Below are 9,803 nucleotides of genomic sequence, written 5' to 3'. Positions count from 1 at the left end.
ATTCAGGCTTGAAGTGAGCACAATAAGAGTTATATAGGATGCTTTTAATCAAGAACCAAATGTGGAGGGACTAGGTGGGAAATTAACCCATTTATTTGAATCAAAGTTGATTCCCATTAAAATTGGGTGATATCATGTCTGCCACTTCTCCTCTTTTTCATTATGTGTTTGTCTCTTCTTCCTTCTATATCTTCATCTTCTTTCTCTCCAAAAATCAAGCTAAAGATTTGAACTTTAAGGATTTCAAGAACACTTTGAAACTACTAAAGTGAAAACTACAATCTTCACCTTCTAAGCTTTAAATTAAGCTTTTATTTGCAAGGTTTGGGTGAGTTAACCAAAAATGGGGTTTTTATGGGGGTTTATGGAATCATAAGTCTTTGCTTGTTTTGTGAGATTTGAGTTGTAATAAAAAGTTTTTAGTATCATCCTAAGGCTTAATAATGAGTTAACAACTCATTTTCATGGTTTTGATTAGTGTAAGGAAAAACTAGTCCTTGGTTGATTTGGAGACCTTCTCAACAACTAAAAATCAAGGTAACATGATTTTAACTTGACCATACTACATATAGGTCATTGTATGTGCATATATGGTTTGTTTGACTCTTAAAGCATGCTACAGTAATTTCATGGTAAAAATCATATTTATGGTTTGTAAGCATGAAAGATGATATATTTTGACCTCTAAGTCCTTAAATAAGACTTTAATAAGCTTTTCTAGTCTTAGGGGAGTGAATGGGTGAGATTTTGATGCAATTTCGTACCCAAAATAGGGAACTCCAAGTCGTCGGTATCAGTAATATAAGAATAGTACCAATACTAGGGTAAAAGTAAGGTAATTTTATGAAGTAACGATACTCCTTTGAGGGGTATCGATACTCGGGGTCCAATATCGATACTCATAGGGTAGTATCCATACCGGTAGCAAGTTTAGGATTCCAATATACCATTTTGGTATCGATACTAATGGGAGTATTGGTACCAAGGGTAGAGTATCGATACTTCCCATAGGAGTAAAGATACTGAGGCATTTTTTGAAAACATCGAAGTTATTTTTGGTATCGATACTCAGGGAGAGTATCGATACCCAAGGGTAAGTATCGATATTGTTGGTATAATATCGGTACAATCGTAGAATTTTGGACATTTTTAGTTCAATCGGTTTGGGTGTTTAGGCTTAGGTGTTTTAAGGTCATACGTGCTTTATGTATCCGAATACAAATGGTAACAATTAAAGTAATTAACATCACGCCTAGAAACCAAGTAAGTTAGGGTGACATAAGATTGGCCTTTTATGATGCTTAGAAAATGGTAAGGACACCCAAGTCTCTAGCATTATGACGATCGTCCTCTGTTTGTGAAATATCTAGATATTGTCTGATTACGTATGCATTCGATGCATGTAAAATTCTAGATCGTACTCTATGCTCAACTAGGTTTGGGATATGAGCTTCTGATGCACGTAAAATTCCTCCAACCACATAGCTAGTCCTATCTCATATTTGTCTGCATACTTGCATGTTTATGACTTTACACACTGACATGTTCATGTAATGAATGCATGTAGTATTGCATAGCTATTTTTATGGCACTGAGCTTGTGAGCTCAGCGTATGGAATGTGTTTCCGTTCGTAGGTTAGTAGGGGATCGTCGAGGAGCCTATCGAATCAGTACATTCCAGACCAGACATTTACAGAGTATGTCTTGGGTATATTTAGAGGGCATATATTTTATATGGACCTTGTATTATTCGAGTCATAATTCTATTTTGGTTTAAATTAAATGGTTATATTTGTATATATTTGGGAGACTCTCATATTTTGTAAACTTCGATTTCGCTTATATTATATTGAATGATTTTTTATGTTTATAATTGTTTTGAAATAAATTTTTGGTTGACAATTTATGTGGTCCTGTGTGGCATCGTAATCTATAGATCTTTGGGTCGGACTTGATTAGGATATTACATTTAGTGGTATCAGAACGTCCAGGTATAGTCATTCCTAGGAATTTCATGTCAGAGTTAGTGAGTGTTTGTGTGAGTACATGCCCCTAGAGTGTCAAGAATACTTAAGTTTTTGGAATGGCGATAGTGACCTCTCTCTTCTTTGTAATTGCAGACTTATATCATGACCGATGACATCGTTCTTAGTCATGAGGGCCAAGATGAGAGTCGCGCCTCCCTAGCTGGAGATTTATGTGATAATTTTGCCTCAGACTCAAAACGCAAGATGCTTGCAGACGCATGAATCAATAACGTGACCTTCTTACGTGATCTGACTTTGACCCTTAATCAGATAGTCCATGATATTCCAAACTCATCAGCTATGCCACCTCACCCTCTTATACCACAAGTTCAACCTGCTGTAGTGCCTCAAGAGTCCCCGATTGAAAAGTTCTGTAGGTATAAGATGACTAACTTCTATGGATATGAGGATGACAACCCCATGTCTATAGATTAATGGCTTCAGGAGACACTACGTACTTTGCTTCAGTTGCACCTCACGCTCGAGGGCAAGCTTGAGTACGTCACTGCCCTTCTGAAGTGTGACACAATTAATTGGTGGGAGACCGTAGCGATGGAAATGGAGCCAGAGAGACCCACTTGGGAGTACTTCCTATTAGAGTTCAGGTAGGAGTACATCAGAGAGGCTTATACTAATGATTTGAAATACCAGTTCCAGCACCTGACCCCGGGTGAAGAAGTTCCTTCAGTTGAACATATATGCATCTGAGGCTAACCGTTGTATGAGGTTCAGGGAGGACCCCCATTGGATATTTTTACTTATTTTCTAGTCAACCCACCTCGAGTCTTTCTAGAGCTGACTTGTCAGGAAAAAGCAATTGAGAGGATTATGTGCAAGAAATGTCAAGCGTCGAGTGATTCAGTGGAGAAAAGTCAGAGGGATTCAAAAAGTGCTAGGCCATTTCATTCATCAAAGAAGCTAGCCAAAGGTGCCCAGATTTTATAGAGACCACTATCAAGGTCGTCTAGGGGAGCAACTCAAAGTTCAGATAGTAGAGGTAGATATGGCTCCCATAGGAGACCCTTGTCGTCAACTTCTAGATCAAGAACCAATAGATCAGAGAGGGCACCAACTCACCCAGTATACTCGACTTGTGGATGAAGACACCCTGAAGAGTGTTATCGAGTGACTGGAGGTTCCTTTAATTGTGGATCTTTGGACCATTTTGTCAGATACTATCCTCGAGCTCATAGTTCAGCCCTCATATCATCACAAATAGCTCCATTTGTTCAGCATAGCCGAGGGACCTCGAGGGGTGGTAGAGCCACTTCAAGGTAGTATAGTAGTGGTGCCACTATATCCGAGATTGGCCAGGAGCCCAAGGTAGCCTCGCGTCAGTATGTCGTGCGAGCTCAAGAAGAGTGTGATGCTGGTGAAGTAATTTCAGGATATTTACAATCTTCTTCATTCCTGTCACTACATTAGTAGAAAATAGTTCAACCCACTCATATTTTTTCTATTACCTTATATGAGAGAGGAATATTCTAGCCGAGGATTTAGAGATAGGGGTCAGAGTGTCTAGTCCCCTAGAATTAGACATTTTGGTTGACAAGGTTCACCGTCATTGCATCGTAAAGTTTTAGAGAGTTGTATTCTTATCCAACCTAATGAAACTATCGTTTCGAGAGTTTGATGTGATCTTAGGCATGGACTGGCTTACAAAGCATGAAGTAAGTTTGAGGTGTAAGGTGAGGCAAATTAAACTTTAAAATGATGTTGGGACCAAAGTAGTGATGCCAAGTGAGAGTTCAAGTTGCCCTACCAAGGTTGTTTTCACAGTCAAGGCTCAAAGATTGTTGAGTCAAGGGTGCAAATCCTTTTTGTCCCACGTTGTGGATATGCGATTTTTTATTCCGACACTTGAGGACATTCGTATAGTGCAAGAATTCTCTAACATATTTTCAGAAGATTTGCCAAGGTTACCACCTTATCGTGAGGTCGGGTTCAGTATTGAGGTACTTATAAGCTAAGCTTCAGTGTTCATTACTCCCTATCGCTTGGCACTGAAAGAGTTGAAGGAGTTAAAGAATCAAATCCAAGAGTTGTTGGAAATGAGTTTTATTCGAACGAGTGTTTCACCTTATGGAACGCCAGTCTTTTTTTTCAAGAATAAATATGGCTCGATGAGATTGTGCATCGACTATCGACAGTTGAATAAGTTGACTACCAAGAACCGCTACCCTCTTCCTATAATAGATAATTTGTTCGACCAACTCAACGGAGTATGTGTTTTTCAAAATAGACTTGAGGTCAGGTATTACCAGTTGAAAGTCAAGGATACCAAAATAGCCAAGATATCTTTCAGGATGATGTATGGCCATTATGAGTTCCTCGTAATTCCATTAGGACTTACCAATGGCCCGACGACATTCATGGATTTGATGAACCGTGTCTTTCATCCCTACATGGATCAGTTTGTGGTGGTATTCATTGACTACATATTTGTGTATTTTCGGTCCGAAGAAGAGCATGACCAGTACCTCTACATCATTTTATAGACACTTCGAGAGAATAAGTTATATGCTAAGTTTGGAAAGTGCGAATTTTGGTTAACCAAAGTTGCATTTTTGGGTCATGTGGTAGCAATCGATGGCATTCGAGTAGACCCCCTAGAAGATTAAAAGCAGTGTTAGAATAGGAATCGCTTAAGAATGTCATCGATGTGCACAGTTTCTTAGGCCTTGTAGGGAACAACCGTCATTTCATCTAAGGATTCTCAATGATTTTGGCACCATTAACCAAGTTGCTTCAAAAGAGAGTTCATTCCCTATGGAATGAGAATAACTAAGAGAGTTTTGATCGGTTGAAAGAAATCCTCATGAAAGCCCCCATTTTTACTCAACCAGAATTGAGTAAAGAGTTCATCGTATTTAGTGATGCGTCACTAAATGGTTTAGGGTGATGCATCTTGATGCAAGAAGGGAAAATTATGGCCTATGTATATCATCAACTAAAGCCATCTGAGTGGAATTATGCTACCCATGATTTGGAGCTTGCTGCAGTGGTTTTTGAGTTAAAGATTTGGAAACACTACTTGTTCAGGGAGACGTGTCACATTTTCAAGGATAACAAGAGCCTTGAGTATCTACTTACTCAGAAAGAGTTGTACCTGAGGAATCGAAGATGGGAAGAGTTTCTAAATGACTATGATTGTGTAATTGACTACCATTTGGGAAAAGCAAACGTTGTTGCAAATGCTTTAAGCAGGAAGATGGTGGTAAAGTTGTGAGTTTTATTAGAGCATCTGAATTTGATTGATTCAGGAAGTTTTTAGACAAGTTGAGGGTTGAACCTGAGCTAGTGGGCGAAGTTAAAAGATTGTAAAGTTCAGATGATCAGTTAAAGGCCCAAGTGGAACAGGTCCTTCGAGGTGAGGCCCAAGTTTTGAGTTAAGGAAGAGCGTATTATACTTCCGAGGGATGTTATGTGTGCCAGCCAATAGGAAGCTTTGCAAAAATATCCTTCATGAAGAGGATTGTAGCCCCCTTTTTGTCTATCCGGGTAGCAAAAAAATGTATCAAGAGCTCCGAACGTTATATTGGTGACCGAACATGAAGAAGGAAGAATCTGAATTTGTTGTCAATTGCTTAGGATGCTAGCAAGTCAAGGCGAAACATCATATTCCCTCAAGATTACTACAGTCAATTTAGATACCTTAGTGAAAGTCAGAACGAGTGACCATGGACTTTTTTTGACCGGTCTACCGAAGACGAGATTCTGACATGACACAGTGTCGGTGGTAGTAGACCGTCTGACCAAATCCGCTCAATTTCTACCAGTTCAAATGGACTTCGTATTAGAGAAGTTGGCTTAGTTGTACATACGCGAGATTGTGAGGTTGCATGGAGTTCCTATCTCAATCATTTCCAACAGTAACCCGTGTTTCACTTCTCGATTCTGGAAAGAACTACATGGAGCTTTGAGTACTAAACTGCACTTTAGCACTTCCTTCCATGATCAGAAAAATGGACAATCCAAGCGCGATAGTCAGATTTTGGAAGGCATGCTTAGGTACACCATTTTAGACCTTGAGGACAGTTAGAAAGATCATGTTCCTTTGTTGGAGTTCGTATACAACAATAGTTATCAAACAAGCATTAAGATGGCTCCTTATGAAGCCCTTTATGGACATAAATGTAGAAACCCGCTGTGTTGAACAGAGCTCAGCGAGGGTGTCGCAACGATCCTTCGAGTGGCCCCAGGTTCGCACTTCGACTTGGAATAAGCGATGGAGTCTCCACTGATCATTTTTGAATTAGTTAGATCAGACACCTCGATTTTTCCCATTTATCGGATCTGCATCTTACTAGAAAATTGTTGGATTCGGGAATTGTTTACGATCGGAGGAGGATGAGCACCCTCGAATCGCCCTTTCGATACTAATCGATTATTGGGTTGTCTTAGAAGGGAAAAATGAATTTAAATTCCAATTTAATTAGTGATCCCTTAAAAAATAAATATAATTCTATTTGAATCCAAAAAAATATTATGCACAAAAAAGAACATTAGTATTCCAAGTGATGCTAAAAATAATGTAATGTATAAAAATAAGATATAGATAATAATAGAAAAAACCTAACCAACTTCGAAGTCCTAAAAATTTAAAGGAATAAATATATTAGTATAAAAAATAAAAATATAAAAACTACAATAAAGAGTTAAATCAAATAACACAACAAAAAAATAGAACCCAAGTAAATAAGATATAAACAACAAAACAATCAAATAAATAATAAATTAAAAATATAATAAACCAAAAATAAAAATAAAAAGTTATACGAAAGAACTCGAAAAACAAAAAAAAAGTAAAAATAGAATAATAAATTAAAGATAAAAATAAAAAATGGTCAAAATAAATAAATGTAACCTGCAAGTCATAAATAAAGATAAATTAGGGATTAAATTGATTAAAGTTTTAAAATAAAATGTAATTACAAAGATATGGACTAAATTAATTAATGCGTTAAAAGAGGGGGTCGTAAGAATAATTTACCTATAATACTTGGAGGACTAAGGAGAGTATACCCCAAAGTTCAACAACACGTTAAAAACCAAAAGTTTGGCATTTTCATTGCGCGCGCTTTGCATTCTCTCTTTACACAATCGGTCATATATCATCAGTGGTCTTCATCGGCTCATCGGTGTCACCAACAATAATTATTCGCTAACAAGTTTTACGAGGTGACTCGTCTCGATCCCTTGAGTTTAAATCTGGTTGTCGTTTCTTCAGAAGATGCTCAGATTGCCATGAAAGAGCCAAAAGTAATTCATTTTTCTTTGCTCTGATCTGTCGTCCACCATTATATCGTTTTGATATTCAACTATGTTTCTCCTAGTTGTCTGTTCTTCCTCTTTACCGTTCGGATTCGTCGACGGAGAGTCCAAATGCAAGCGATTGGGGTTCAATCAGAAAAAAGCTTTTTTCCTTTCTTCATTTCACTTCATTTCTCACCTATTTCTTTCTCTTTTTTTGCAGATTATTCGAACAATGAGAAAATAAAAATAAAGAAAATAATAGTGGGAGAAATTTCTGGAAAAAAAAGAACTCTTATTAAAAAGATTTGTTTCGAATATACATTGAAATTAATTCCTCTTCTCTCTCTTTTTTCTTTCTCTTCCACCCCTCACACTGTTTTTTATTTGTTCGATTTCCCCCTACTTCACTTTTTTCGCATTTTATACATGAAACCTTTCTATTTTCATAGAAAATAATCAATTTAATCCTGAATATTCAGGGATTTGGGTCAAAGGTATTTGGAATCCCAATTTTAGATTTTTTAAAATCTCCATTTTTTATTTCTTTCCACTTGTGTTGTTGATAAGTTCTCTACGGTTGGCGAAGACCTCATCGCAGCGTCAGAGCGTGTTTCCAGCTATTGTGCACTTGAGGAAGTTGACCCACTAGCGCATGAGTGCAGTTCACACGGGGCTAAGCTTAGGAAACAGTATTGTATTGGATCTATAACATGAGTATGAATAAAGTCACTATTTATTTTAAATCTAATATGATATAAAAAATACTAATAATAATACTTATAATTAATAATACCAACAAATAATACTAATAATAATAGTAATAGTAATAAATAAATAATATATACTATATAGAAAAAGATAATAATAAAATGTTTAAATTTAATCCAGGACGAAAATTGTGTCTATAAAGGGAAATATAAAGGGTAAGATTGTAGGTCCTGACTTGATCTGAGAGACCGAAGGTAAAATTCAGTTAATACAGAGTCAGTTGAAAGAGGCTTCGGATAGACAGAGGTCGTACGTCGAACTGAAGAACAAGGATATAGAGTTCGTAGTGGGAGACAAGGTATTTCTCAAGGTTTTCCCATGGAAAAAGGTACTTCGGTTTGGACAGGGTAAATTGACTCCAAGATTCATCGGTCCATATGAGGTTTTGGAGAGAGTTGGGCCAGTCACTTATCGTTTAGCGTTGCTTCCAGAGCTTGAGCGCATCCATAACATATTTCATGTATCCATGCTTAGGAGATACCAATTCGTCTCATTTGATATCCCTTGAGCAAGTCGAAGTGAGACAATACCTAACTTACGAGGAAGAGCCAATCAGAATCCTTGCCAGAGACGTCAAGGAACTGAGGAACAAGAAGATATCATTAGTGAAGTTTTACGGAAGAACAATAGCGTAGAGGAGGCGACATGGGAACCCGAGGAAGATATGCAATTTCAGTATTCGCAACTCTTCTATTCAGGTAAATTTCAAGGACTAAATTTCCTCTTAGGAGGGGAGAGTTGTAACGTCTCGAATTCCAGGTTAGGAGTTTTGGGTTTATTTGAATGGACTTTAGAATAGTTTTCCCTAGCTTTTGGAATAGTAAACTCAAGTGAGTTTGATTTGGGCTTGAGGTGAGCCCAATAAGAGTTAAATAGGGATAATTTTAATCATGAATCGAATGTGAAGGGACTAGGTGGGTAATTAACACATTTATTTGAATCAAAGCTGATTCCCAGTAAATTTGGATGATATCATGTCTGTCATTTCTCCTCTTTTTCATCATTTGTTTGTCTCTTCTTCCTCTCATATCTTCATCTTATTCCTCTCCAAAAATCAAGATAAAGCTTTTAACTTTAAGGATTTCAAGCACACTTTGACACTACTAATGTAAGAACTAGAATCTTCACCTCCTAAGCTTCAAATTAGGCTCTTATTTGCAAGGTTTGGGTTAGTTAACGAAAAATGGGTTGTTATGGGGGTTTATGTAATCCTAAGTCTTAATTCGTTTTATGAGATTTGAGCCGTAAGAAAATATTTTTAGTATCATCATAAGGCTTAAGAATGAGTTAACAGCTCATTTTCATTGTTTTGATTAATGCAAGAGAAGAGTAAGAACTCAAAGTCTATAGGCAAGGAAAAACTAGTCCTTGGTTCATTTGGAGACTTTTTCATTAGCTAAGAATCAAGGTAACACGATTTCAACTTGAACATAAGGTCATTGTATGCGCATATATAGTTTGTTTAGCTCATTAAGCATGCTAGATTAATTTAATGGAAAAAAATGTATTTGATGTTTGTAAGCATGAAATATGATACATTTTAACCTCTAATACCTTAAATAAGACTTTAATAAGCTTTACTAGTCCTAGGGGAGTGAATGGGTGAGATTTCTCAAGGTTTACCCATGGAAAAAGGTACTTCAGTTTAGATGCAGGGTTTAATTGACTCCACGATTCATAGATCCATATAATGTTTTGGAGAGAGTTGGGCTAGTGGCTTATCGTTTAGCTTTGCCTTCGAAGCTTTAGCGT

The sequence above is a fragment of the Hibiscus syriacus genome, unplaced genomic scaffold (assembly GCF_006381635.1).
Source record: "Hibiscus syriacus cultivar Baekdansim isolate YM2019G1 unplaced genomic scaffold, ASM638163v2 tig00117048_pilon, whole genome shotgun sequence".
Taxonomy (NCBI): Eukaryota; Viridiplantae; Streptophyta; class Magnoliopsida; order Malvales; family Malvaceae; genus Hibiscus; species Hibiscus syriacus.
The sequence above is the reverse complement of the archived record's forward strand: the minus strand, read 5'-3'. Positions refer to the sequence as shown.